Below are 13,460 nucleotides of genomic sequence, written 5' to 3'. Positions count from 1 at the left end.
CATGACACTATTGAGGAAGGGCAAGACACTTCCAGAGGAAAGGATTCTTGAGCTGGTTGGATGGTGGAATACCTTGTTAGACCTTTAAGGTTTGAACAAGCTAGACAAACCTAGTGTGGTCAGGAATTTCAGGGTGGACTTGTTTTGGTCCCTATCAAAATAACTGCTCTGGAAGTGGACTTGCTCAGGGGGAGTGTGAGTAAAGGTACCTAAACTCGTTGGTTGGGTGGAGAAATTTTTTATTCTCAGTAATTCGGTGGTAGCCTAACTGTATTGAAACTAGATAAGTATGTCGTTATTGTGTTAATTTTTTATCAGAATGAGTACAATTATTTCTGTGACTGTTATATTCTTGTTGAATGATAATGGATTGTGATGAATGAATATTAAACTTGGTTCAATACTATATATATATATATATATATATATAGCAGCAATCGATGTTTATAACTAAGGGTACGAGCTAGGTTAGTTCTAATTTGAAACAGGCTTTGGCCTGTTAGCCAGGAAAAGTCCATAGCCCAACTAATAGAATCTAGAAAATGATAGCAGGTCCCTGGGTAGGAACCACCAAGGAATCTATATTTAATATATTAATAAATATATACAGAGTATGAAAAAACATATGCACTCGCAAAGAATAATATGTATCAATAATGCATATACTGACTATAATAAAAAACTCATATCTACCTATCAAGAAATAATAAGCTAAGAGCTTCAAACATGATACAAGAAATATGAAAATCACATAATGTATATAGTTAAAATTGAAAGAAACAATTTTTTTTTCCATTATCAGTATAAGGAACCAATGGGAAATATCTAAGAATCGCAACCTTATGCTTATAGTAAAATGTTACAAAAGCACAACAAGAAACTAAGTGGTTAAAATAGAAACTAAATAACATCTAGAAATAATGGAGTAGATAGAAACTATCATATAGTTAAGAGTAAGGGAGTCTTTATATTACTATCAGAATACACTTCAAATAAGATTATAACTACCAGAAATAACAATTGCAAAATCAACGTCATCCCAAGTAAATGGTCATTATAGAACCCTTTTTTATTTACAAAACTAGGTGCAATGTATTCAACATGCAAACCTATAATACAATTTTGGAGCCACAACGAGAGCTCGAAATAATTGAAAACATTTAAGTAAAGATAAACGAAAATTGGGCTAGCAACCAAGTTCATAGTAGTAAATCTGTAATGTAAAATAACCTATTCAAAATTTCCGGAAATCTTAGTTCAGGTTTGAGTTAACCTATAACAAAGAAAATAGGATTTAGGATTATAGAAACTTAGAAAGAAAAAGGAGGAACATAACTCTTTCTCTTAGCGATATGCTCAATGGAAACCTGCACAAGTTGCCAAGAAAAGTATTAGAAAAATAATACAAAGAATGAACCGAATGATATATGAAGTTATGAAGATATTTTCCAAATGACAGATACTTGAAAGCAGACTGGAGGTACTCCATGAAGAAATGCTGTAGACAACAGTGGAAAAGGAAAAAAAAAATATTAACCCTAAGACTTAAAATAAAGACCTGCAGTGACATAAGGAACCAATGAGGAGGGTAGTTTTTTTTACCCTAGCTAGCTAATTGGAAGAATGAACTATATATGCACTCTAATATGTCATGAAACAGTCAAAAAAAACCCTGTTTGTTTCGTTGGTACCCGTAAATGGTGTAAAGTAAGATATGTGCAGAGAAACAAGAAGGTTAAGTATCAAATGCAAGACAAATAAAAAACTACAAACTCATAACAATAGTTACAGCCATTTACTTACCATGGGAGAGAAATTCCCTTGGCGATGGAGCTGATGGAAGTTATAACCCTCGGTTCATGCTAAAATTCCAAGACAAAACCCTACGGAGTTGAGGGACAAAATCTATAATCATAGTCCTGAGAAAATTAAACCAAAATGAAAATCCCTTTACAAATTAAGGAAAAAGTGGTCAGTCTGTGAATGCAACGAAATAAAAAATGGTTGAAAGATTTAATTCTTACCTCCTAAAGTGTGTTTTTTAAGAGCAAAGCCTTCCATGCAAGGGTATGACATAGGTAAGGCTTTGGTATTATAGGGAAAACAGATCAATAGGGGAGGATTAGAATGAGACAGAGGGAATGCAGCAGGCAAGGTGTTACTTATGAAAACCACTCCAAGCCATAAACATCGTCAATCACAACCATAACTTGATGTATGTTCGATCCATTGACACATCAAACAGTCTATGGAACCGACACGTTTAATAATCAATGCATGACAACTCATGCATCTAGAGAATTCGACAATGAAGTCTATGTCATTGTAGAAGGGCAAGTAGAAACATAATCATGTGTTCAAAGCTTATATTAAGTTGCATAGAAATTAAGCAATTATATCCCACATGGGGCCAAAAGATAATGGCCATACCAATACAAAAGGTAAATTATAATCAAACCATACAACAAAAAATTGAGGTAATATGAGATTCTTCATAATAAAGAATTAATGTAATCTGTATATAAAATAAATGACTAGTAATCGCATTCCCCTAGAAACAAGTTGTTTAACTCTCATATGGAATGTTTAACTCTCATATGGAATGTCATTCCCCTATAAACAAGTTGTTTAACTCTCATATGGAATGTCGATAATATAATTTTAAAAAAACATTAATGGGTTTTAATTGGGAGACATTACAAGTGGTATCAGGGCTATAAAATATTGACTTGTGGGTGTAGCTAGTTAAAGAACCTTGGTTCATATCCCATATATTGTTTTAAATTAGTGCATAATTCATGGTAAAAATCACCAATTAAGAGTTGACAACAAATAATAAATGAGAAACCAAATAAATTTCTATGTTATAAAGCAAAGGAAAATAGAAGTGAAGAATCTAGTCATGAGCATATTAAATGAATTCCATTATATAAGTTCAATTATCAAAACACTAATTGAATTATTTTTGGGGTACCCTTACTTACAATAAGTGATATGTTGGGTGCCTAGGAGAGAAAACAACTATTTAGATGACTTAAGCATTAACACATGTTAATTAGTAAATCATATCCTGTGATTGTGGGGTAGTGAATATATTTGTGATTATAATGATAGGGAACTATATATGTAGACAATTAGAAGACATATATGTGTGTAAATGAAGTAAAGTATCGAGTCCGATAATGTTAAACAATTGCAAAATATCACATGCATATGTTAAAAGAGAAGGTGACGTGTTGTATATGGAATCACCCTGAAATGCATAGAATCATTTGTGTGATGATTACATGTTAATAGTAACGAGAATCATAAAAATATTTCAAATTAAACATCTAGTATGGATTTTTGAAGAAGGAGACAGGTATAAAAGGGGTAAAGATACTTTTGGTTCTAAGTAAGTAATATTTAATTGTTACACTAATCACTCAATTTGTATAGACTAAATCCTTGAACATATATTGGATGTTAACCAAGGACCTTGTTGCGAAAATAATTGGAAAATATTTGAAGGTAAGAAAATAAATTTTCAAATTCTAATGGAAGAATGATTTTACCTGTGTATGGGAAGCAAGCCAAAAAGAAGGAGGCTCAAAAAACATTGTGAAAGCACTCAAACAATAAGTGGAATATATATTTAAATAACAATAAAAATAGAGAATACACACAAAGTGAAGAAATCAAGAAAGGGATTAAAGGGATCGAGAACCCTGTAATACATAAAGAAAAATACATAGTGTATTGGTATACCCGAGGAATATATTTGGGCATAATTAATGATAAATTTTGTCAAATTTGAATGGGAAAATAGAACACTTAAGATTACAAAAATATATGTATGAATGTGAGTTAATTAGGTTATCTTGGGTGACTAGTGGGAATGGTTGGAATCCTTTTCACCAAATCAAGCATTAGCAAATTATATGGTAGACATCGTCAACTACGATAATCAAACATAAAAAACTTATATGTCAACAATATAACTTAGGTATAAATAAGTCCAATGCAATAATAATCGACTGGAACTTGTAAGTTGGATTTCATGATTGATGAAAACAAATTGGTAAGGGAATTAATGAACTTCCTCACTCGGCAGTTCATTTATCAAGGGAGTCATGAAAAGATTAGCTACAACTATAGAATAATTGGCACAAACCATTAGCATGGAGGATTGAAAAATATAAGTAGAATTTCTAGACAAAGTTCTTATTTAAAAAAATAAATAATAAAACAAAACAAACTCGAGAAAATGGGGGTAAGTCGTGATAAACTATCACAATAAATTATGATGGAAATTAGAATAGTCTCGTGGATAGTAAAGGAAACAACATAATTCATACTTTTAAGTTGAAAATGACCTGATAATAGTATCTTGGTTACTCCAAGACACCAAATAAACATAAAAGCACATCATAACAGTGTTGCTGATACTCAGAAAGATACCAACTTTACACCAAATTTAGTAAGTATAGAATGAGCAGGATTAAAGGAAATATCCGGAATGTAGAAATTTACTAGGAACAGAATGAAATAGCCTTAAAATATAGAAAAGGAATCTAGTTAGCTTTTAAATATTATGTATCTAATGGACACAAGGGGCGCAATATTGTTGTGTGTTTCAGACTTGTAACACTGAATCATGCAATGATTTTCTAATTGGTATATTTTGTAACTTCCTTGCGTTTAGAAAGGTTAAGTTTGATTGAAATCAAGATGACAAGAGAATTTTGATTGACTAGAATGTGTGATAATTGCAACTCTAATATCTGACGATTTGATCTTAGTTGGGACAATAGGATAAACAAAAAAAGATGTAGGCTAAGTTCCATGGGAAATCTATCAAATCTGCAGGGAATATATATATATATATATATATATATATATATATATATATATAGGCAGAATGATACAACTATAAACTACAAGGGGGAAACTCTTTACCTAGTCTTTGTTGATTTGATGTTTTCCTTAAAAAGTTTTGGAAAAACAAAAATCATAAGATCAAAAAGGAAAACATAGGAAAATATGTATATATATGTATGTTAAGATACACACAACAATTAATGTGTATATTAAATAATTTGAGGCATTCGTTGTCATACTATGAGTTAAAGGATTGATAATGGAAATAGGTAAAATGTGATTAAAAACAAACAAATAGTCGAGTAAGGTAACTAAGGAAATGTGACATGAAGAAAAATCAAGTTGTGATAAAGAAAATGTGGGTAGTATATTGGCATAAGCACTACCTATGAATGTTGTCATGCGATGTACCAACATAGACAATGCAATGACGCCAGTCAATGTTACCTCAGATAAGTGGTTTAAGGAACTTCAATATGACTTTAATAGACACAAATGAAGTTCCGTCAAATGGTTTATTAAAATAAAATATGATTACAAAATTAGTACGTCATGATAACCACACTAACATTATGTGTTGAAGCAACTGACATGCACAAAAGAGGCAAGGGGAAAAGGACCCTATAGCTGGGGCACATTCAACCCTAGACACCTTAATCAATAATTTGTAGAATAGAAAAGGATGAAAAACCCAAGGAGAGAGTTGTGAGAAACTCATGGGTGAGAAGCATCATAAACATATGATTGTAAAATTTGGTGATATAATTTCTTGTTATCTTTTGTTGATTTTAAAGCATGGTGTACTACTCTAGGTTGTGCCCTTGAAGTTTCAATCACGGTCATTTCTTTTAATATTTCCTTGTGCTTTTGGCCAATGGTCTAATGGAAAAGATCATAAAGAAAAGAATAAAACAACTAATGTATAAAACTTTGATCAAGACTTGTGCATAAAAGCAATCCGTGGGATAATCAAGCGGATGTGAGTTGGTCCACTTGAACAAAGGACAAGATAATATCTACCATAAAAGTGCTAAGTGGAAGAATTGTCCTAGAATTTTGGTAATATTTTGTTCTGGTATATTTAATATCATGAAATTATGATGGTGCCTAAACGACAAATCATCAGTTGTGAAACATCATGGGGACAAGCTAAGGAAATATTCCTTGAACTTATAAAAAAATGGAGAGAAGAAGATGATGATAAAAAGTATGATTATTGTGTGAATGGTATAATAAGATAATTAGTTACTCCCATGTTGGGATAAAATTGTTGTCCACAAGATCTTACATGTCAAAGGCAGTAAAATAACTTTTTGTTGAATGAAGTGAATAACATGTTGTGAAATGATTTCGAAGAAAATAATTATATTATAGTAACATAGTAAGTGTGAGACAGTCAATACACTTACGTACACAAAAGATAGAAATTTTATGACTACACTTCGAATTAAAATTACTTATAAATTTCATCAACAACCTATAATGTAGGATGATAAAGTCCAAAATTGAAGGAATGTTGCAAAGTGAATTCCTAGTTTTGCGCTAAAAGAAAATAACAAGTAGCCTAAGATAGGCATAATTAAGTTTAATTGGACAAAGTAGACAACAATATACCCACATTAAATATGGTAGGAAAAGGAAGTCATCCTAAACTTTACTCATGCATGACTAATGCATATGTAACGTTGAATTAAGATAAAAACGTAGTAGTGCTACCTAGTATGCTAATACATTAGTTGTAATAATCATAAAAGACAAGAATAGTAAATGGTTTCTAAAATATTATTTAAGTAGTGCAAATGGAATTGGTACTTCTATGAGATTAAATTTACAGTGGGACCATATGATGTGGTCCTTGTCAATTGACATAGCCATTGGGTAAGTAAAAAGGGATTTATTGCTATTGTTGTTGAGGTTATGATGATGCTACTAATTCTTATTGAGTGTAGGTGCCTCACCCTTGTTGGGTTGTGATGCATGTTGATGAGTAGTTGATGACCCTTGTTGGGTACATAAATAAAAACTTATGCTATTTGTAATAAAGTTGAAATGATATATATACAATCTTAAATAATGATTGATAGAAACTAATGAAAACCATAATTTTTGTGGATGTAGGTCGAACCAGACAGAGAATCCTTAGTCAAACCTCTACATATTCTTGATTGGAGAGAAATAATGCTACAAAAGTAAGATATCACCGAGGTTAAAGTGCATTGGAAGAAATTTACCCTGGTAGAGGTGACCTGGGAAGATTAGAATTTGATGTGAGAAGCATATTCTAGCTTGCTCTAAAGGGCCAGGGACAAACACCGAGGACGATGTTTCGCTTGAGGGGGGGAAGATGTAATACACCTCAGTGAAAAATAAATATTTGATTTACTTTTACTGAAGTAATTTTGGAAGACTACCTCACATGAATATGTAATAAACATGAATGTTTATTTTTAATTTTACTAATTGAAATCAATTATGGTTTACCAATAATTACTAAAGAGAAATATGCTAAGCGAGAGTTTCACTTACTAGATAGTTAAATTTATTCCTCTCCCTAGAAATAAGTTATCTTAGTTGGGGAAAAGCGAGCCAAGAAGGTGAGAGGAGAAATCCTGAGGAAACCTAGAGACTTGGAACCTAGTTGGAGGAGGTCCAAGAGAGCAAATAAAATTGATTCCTCAAATAGGACGTTGTTGAGGAAGGGAAGAACACTACCATAGGAAGGGATTCTTCAGTTGGTATGCTAGTGGAATACCATGTTAGACATTTAATGTTTGAACAACCTAGAATGGTTAGGAAGTTCTAGGTAGAATTGTTTTGGTGAGTATCAAAAGAACTTTTATGGAAGTAGACTGGCTCAAGGGGAGTGCATGTAAAGGTACGTGAACTTGCTGGTTGGGTGGAGTGGTATTTTCTTCTCATTAATTTAGTGGCAACCTAACTGCATTGAAACTACATAAGCATAATGAATTGTGTTAAGTTTCTATTAGAAAGAGTACAATTCTTTCTATCACTATTATATTCTTATTGGATGATAATGGATTATGAAGAATGAATCTTAAATCTTCTTTCAGTAGTGTTTATATATATATATATATATATATATATATATATATATATATATATATATATATATATATATATATATATATATATATATATATATATATATATATATATATATATATATATATAGTAACTATCATTTATAAGTAAGGGTATTGGCTAGGTTAGTTCTAAGTCGAAACAGGCTTTGGTCGAACAATTCAGAGCCCAACTAATATAATTTGGAAAATGATGGTAGGTCCCTGGGTGGGAGCAACCAACGATTCGAGATTTAATGTATTAATAAGTATATACATAATATGAACAAGCAAATGCACTTACAGAGAATAGTATGTATGAATAACATATACTGAATATAATAAAAAAACTCGTATCTACCTATCAAGAAATAATGAGCCAAGGGCCTCAAATCTGATACAAGAAATATGAAAATCCAAAAGAAAAATTAACTATTTTCCTTTATTAGTACGAGGAACCAACAAGAAATATCCAATAATCACAACCTTATGCTTATAGTAAAATGTTACAAAAACACAATAGGAAGCTAAATGATTAAAATAACAAATAAATAACATCCAATAAGAATGGAATAGAAAATAAATATCATATAGTTAAGAGAAATGGAGTCTTTATATTACTACCATAATACAATTGAAATAAAATTACAACTTCCAGAAAATAACAATTGTAAAATCGACACCATGCTGACTAAATGTTCATTATAGAACCCTTTTAAATTTACAAAACATGGTAAAATTTATAATGTATTCGATATGCAGACCCATAATACAATCTTGGAGTTGCGACGAGAGGTCGAAACAATTAAAAATAGTTAAGTAAAGGTAAATTGAAATTGGACCAATGACCAAGTTCATGGTAGTAAACTTTTAATGTCAATAAACCTTTTCGAAACTTCCATAACCCTTAATTCAGGTTTTAGTTAACCTGTAACAAAGGAAAAGGGAATCCAGGGTTAGAGAAAACCTGGTAAGGAAAACGAGGAACATGACTCTCGCTCTCAGCGAAATGCTCAATGGACACCTACACAAGTTTTCGAGAAAAGTATTAGAAAAACAATATAAAAAATGAACAGAATGATATATGAAATTGTGAAGAGGATTTTCAAATGATAGATACCTGAAAGTGTAGTTGAGGTACTCCATGAAGAAACCTTGTAGACAACGGTGGAAAAGGATATCTCTCTCTCTCTCTATATATAACCCTAAGACTTAAAATAAAGACCTTTAGCAACATAAGGAATCAACGAGGAGGGTAATTTGTATTACCTTGGCTACAAATTAGAAGAATGAACTCTACATGCACTCCAAGATGCCATGAAACCCTCAACAAAACCATGGTAATTTCATAAGAACCCACCAAAGGGTGCAAATTAAGATATGTGCATAGAAACAAGAAGTTTAAGTATTGGATGCGAAACAAATCAACAACTACAAAATCATAACAACAATTACAGTCATTTACTTACCATGGGAGAGAAATTTCCCTGACAATGGAGTTGTTGGAAGGTATAACCCTAGGTTCATTTCAAAAGACCAAGAGAAAAACCTATGAAGTTGAGGAACATATTTTGTAAGCACAATAATAAGAAAATTAAACCAGACTAAAAATCCCTTTACAAATTGTGCACAAAAAGATCGATTTGCGAATGAAACAAAACAAACAATGGTTGAAATGTTTAAATCTTACCTCCTAAAGTGTGTTGTTGAAGAGAAAAGCCTTCCATGCAAGGTTATGACACAGGTAGTGTAACGCCCTGCGTTCTTGGGCACGGGCGCGTGCTCCCTCCATTACGAAATTCAACTAAGTAAAAGTGCGAAGTGTCCTTCATCATATGTGCGCGCAAGTGTTGAGAGGTTTGCATTATATATATGGTGAGCGGACAGCGTGCGAGCCGACCATGGGCGCACCCACACATCGGGCGAGCCAACATTGAGGGCGAGCGTTAGGTGGGCGTTTGTATTGGAATTTGGAAGTCGGCCAAGTGTTGGATGAGCGACCTTCCACGCATATAAATGGAGTGAAGCGAGCGTTCATTTGGACATCGGATCTTCATCGCTCTTCATCGCAAAAGGGTAGTGCGCACTTGGAGAGGCACAAATTTACTGCAGCTCGGTAGGATGAGCCCGCCGAGCCAGGCGAGGACCGTGTAGAAGTTTGGTGGTGTGCACGGGCACCCACACCAATTATCACACTTGGGTTTGGGTTGTGGCTTGGGCAAGGGTCGTGCACGAATGCGCCCGCCTGCCCAACGCCGAGTTTTGTGCGCTCTTGTATTATTGTATCATTGTATATTCGGTGGAGTTTTGGCAGAACGCTGTGCGCTCTAGCACGGGCGGGCACCCTCCTGTTTATTGAATGTCGGTTGAGCGTGGCTCTTGGTCATGTAAAAATTCCGCTTATATAATAAAAGATTGTTCTTTTATATTATTGTCGAGTGGTGTTATTATTCTTATATTGTTGATGGTTTCCACACATTAATAATATGAATTCATGTTTATTATGAATTGTTAAAGGCGTAGTTCGCAAAGTTAATTAACGGTGAACAAGTTGTTAACTTAGGCGGTGCCGCACCCGCTCAATTAAACGAAAAAAGAATTGGGGGAGTGATAGTTGGTATCAGAGCTGGCTGATAACCGGGTTGACGATGAAGTGCTGATCCCACTGCACTATCGTGACAGCTGGTATTAGAGCAAGGTTTGCTTGTGAAGGTTTGAAGCTGATACACAACTTACAGTTGGTATCAGAGTAGCTGATTCAGGGTATTGAAGGTTGAAGCTGCTACACAACTTCACTGAAGTGAAGTTGGTATCAGAGTTAGTCTGAAGACTTGGAGTCTTTCAGGAAGCTGGGCGAAGCAGGTGTACATACACTTGACAGTTGATATTTGAGCAAGGTTGCTCGTGACAGTGGAAGCAGGTACTTGCAGGTGAAGGAAGCTAGTTTCACATACAAGTGGAACAAGGGTCGGTTCATGGTTGTAGGGAACTTGGTGAAGCTGGTAAAGGTTGGAACCGGGTGTCGTAGAGTTGGGCAGGCGGTACTACGTGCTGGTCATACGATTTGGGCACTTGTCAGGTGGGCAAGTGGGACTGCGTGTGGGCAGGTATACACGGTTTGGGCGTCTGTGGACCAAACGAAGTACGAACCGGGGAAGACGAAGTACAAGGCATGGCAAGTTTGGGAGAAGGTGAAGGGAAGCTCTTGCTTACCTTATACAGGTTGAAGAGGTTGAAGGAAGAGAATCCCCAGATCTGAGATAAGCTTGAAGTCTTGGAAAAGAATGTTGAAGGAGAGCTTCTTCAACTTGGTTGGACAATGGAGCAAGGTGAAGTTGTAGATTGTGCTATCAAGGAAGAGGAGGTGATGATGATTGTAGATGTTGCAGACATGATCATGATGGAGGACGAGCTTGAGATTGATCAAGTTGGACCAGGATCGTGCAGTTTGCAGACATGGATGGATGAGGATACTCATATGGAGGAACCTCATGACAATGATGATGAAGTAAGTATTGATACTTGTGTTTCATTTGAGCATTTGGTAGATGGACCGCATGCAGGGAAGGGCAAAGCCAGTTTGCCAATGCTAGGGAACATCTTACCATGGATGTTCATGATGAGACCTTGTATGTAGAAGCAAGGATTGTCGATTGTTGCAGGACTTGTTGGGGTTGCTTGTGACCTTGTGATGAAAGGTGCAAGGGCCCGTGATAAGGGTGGAACTTGATGATCGTTATGGATGATTGGGTCATGCTTTAGCCATATGGAGAATTGGCTAAGTGCCCGGCATGACACATGGACAGGTTGAAGGGCACACACTTGAGTTGCTTGGGTGGACTTCTCATGGCCGAGACCAAGAGATAGTCTTGGTGGACACTTTGGTGGAGGATCTATGATGGAAGGGACTCGTGATGATGTGATGATGATATGGTTGAGTGACCGAGTTCACTAGACCGAAGATTTGTAGACTTGGATGAGGATGACCGATTGTTATGATGGGTCTACTTGGTTGGACTACATGGACAACTTAGTCATGGACATCAGGTTGGGGGCATGGAGCATGGCAGTCTTATGCAGGGACATTATGTGGGAGCACTTATAGAGGTGTCATTTATGGGCAGCCAATGAGGAGTGCTAAAGCAGGGATGTTGTGCAGGTGGATTTGCTAGTGTGACATGGAGACTTATTACTTATGAGTCGATGGAGAGGTTGTACACTCTTGTGCAACAAGACCATGGACTTGGATGGAGTTGTGAGCAGACTATGGAGCATTCCTACTACATGGAGAGCTGAGGCATCTTGCAGAGACCTTTGGGCCAAGACTTCTATGCTTGCTAAGGTGTTGGTTGGGGATGACTTATGGAGCTCATGATGACATGAGATTGTTGTGACTTTTAGACTTCATACATGGTGGACCTAGAGGATTTGATGCATTGAGGAGCTGAGGTCAGAGACTTTGATGCAGTATGGGATGCATACTTTCAAAGTATGTGTATGGGCATGGCTTGGAAGAATGACTTGATGTAGAGGATCGATATGAGACACTTTGGAGTGATGGAGTTACGATGATGATGATGCCTTGGTGGCAACACTTGGGGCATGAGTTGAGCCGAGACTCAACTACCTTTTGACACATGGGAGCTGATTGATCTATGATCATGGGCAGCACATGGATAGATGAAGCAAGTGTATACTTGTTTCTATGGAGACTTGAGGGTTGAAACAATGCAAATGTGATGGAGGTAGCTTCATGAACTTGGATGTGGCATACCGAGAGTTGGAGTTTGATGAGATGGTCTCTTCATATGGAGGAGGCACACATATGGATGATGCTGGAGTAAATGTGGCTGACTTCGTATAGCACATTGACACCAAACATCATGGATGACATGTTGCAGTTGAGATGAGGACTACTTCATGGACCTGAGCATGGTTTACTTATATGGATGGATTCTTGATCGAGTTCAGGATGTGACAAGATGCTTTGAGGAACGACTGATGGTGACATCAGGATGTGCATTCTCATGGTTTGGGCGTGACGGTTGGATTAGCTACCCAACTAGTTCAGACATGGGGGTTAACAGTGTGCAGAGATATGTTAGCATTGTGTTGGAGTATCATGGCAGCAGTTCACATGAGGACGACACATGATGAGGTCGACACGATATGTTGTAGTGGCATGTAGCTTGAGATGGAGGGACCAGCCTTCCACAATGGAGCAGCATGTGGAGATTGTGACATGGTGGTTGATGATCATGGATTGAGACGACTTCCGATATATGACATATTGTTGAGATGAGATGTTGGCACATGGTTGAGGTGTGTTAGCACTTGTTGACATATCATGGGCAGTTTTGCACATGGTGGTGATGACATGATGGAGTTTGACACATTGTTGCGGTGGACATGTAGCTTGAGTTGGAGGGATCAACCTTCCGTTGTGGAGAGCAGCATGAGGAGATTGTGACAGGGTGGTCGATGATCATGGACATCTGATATACGACATACATTGGTATG

Source organism: Pinus tabuliformis, chromosome 5_2 (genome assembly GCF_031772625.1).
Source record: "Pinus tabuliformis cultivar Carrire ecotype Pingquan chromosome 5_2, CPIR1, whole genome shotgun sequence".
NCBI lineage: Eukaryota > Viridiplantae > Streptophyta > Pinopsida > Pinales > Pinaceae > Pinus > Pinus tabuliformis.
Note: the sequence above shows the minus strand (reverse complement) of the source record.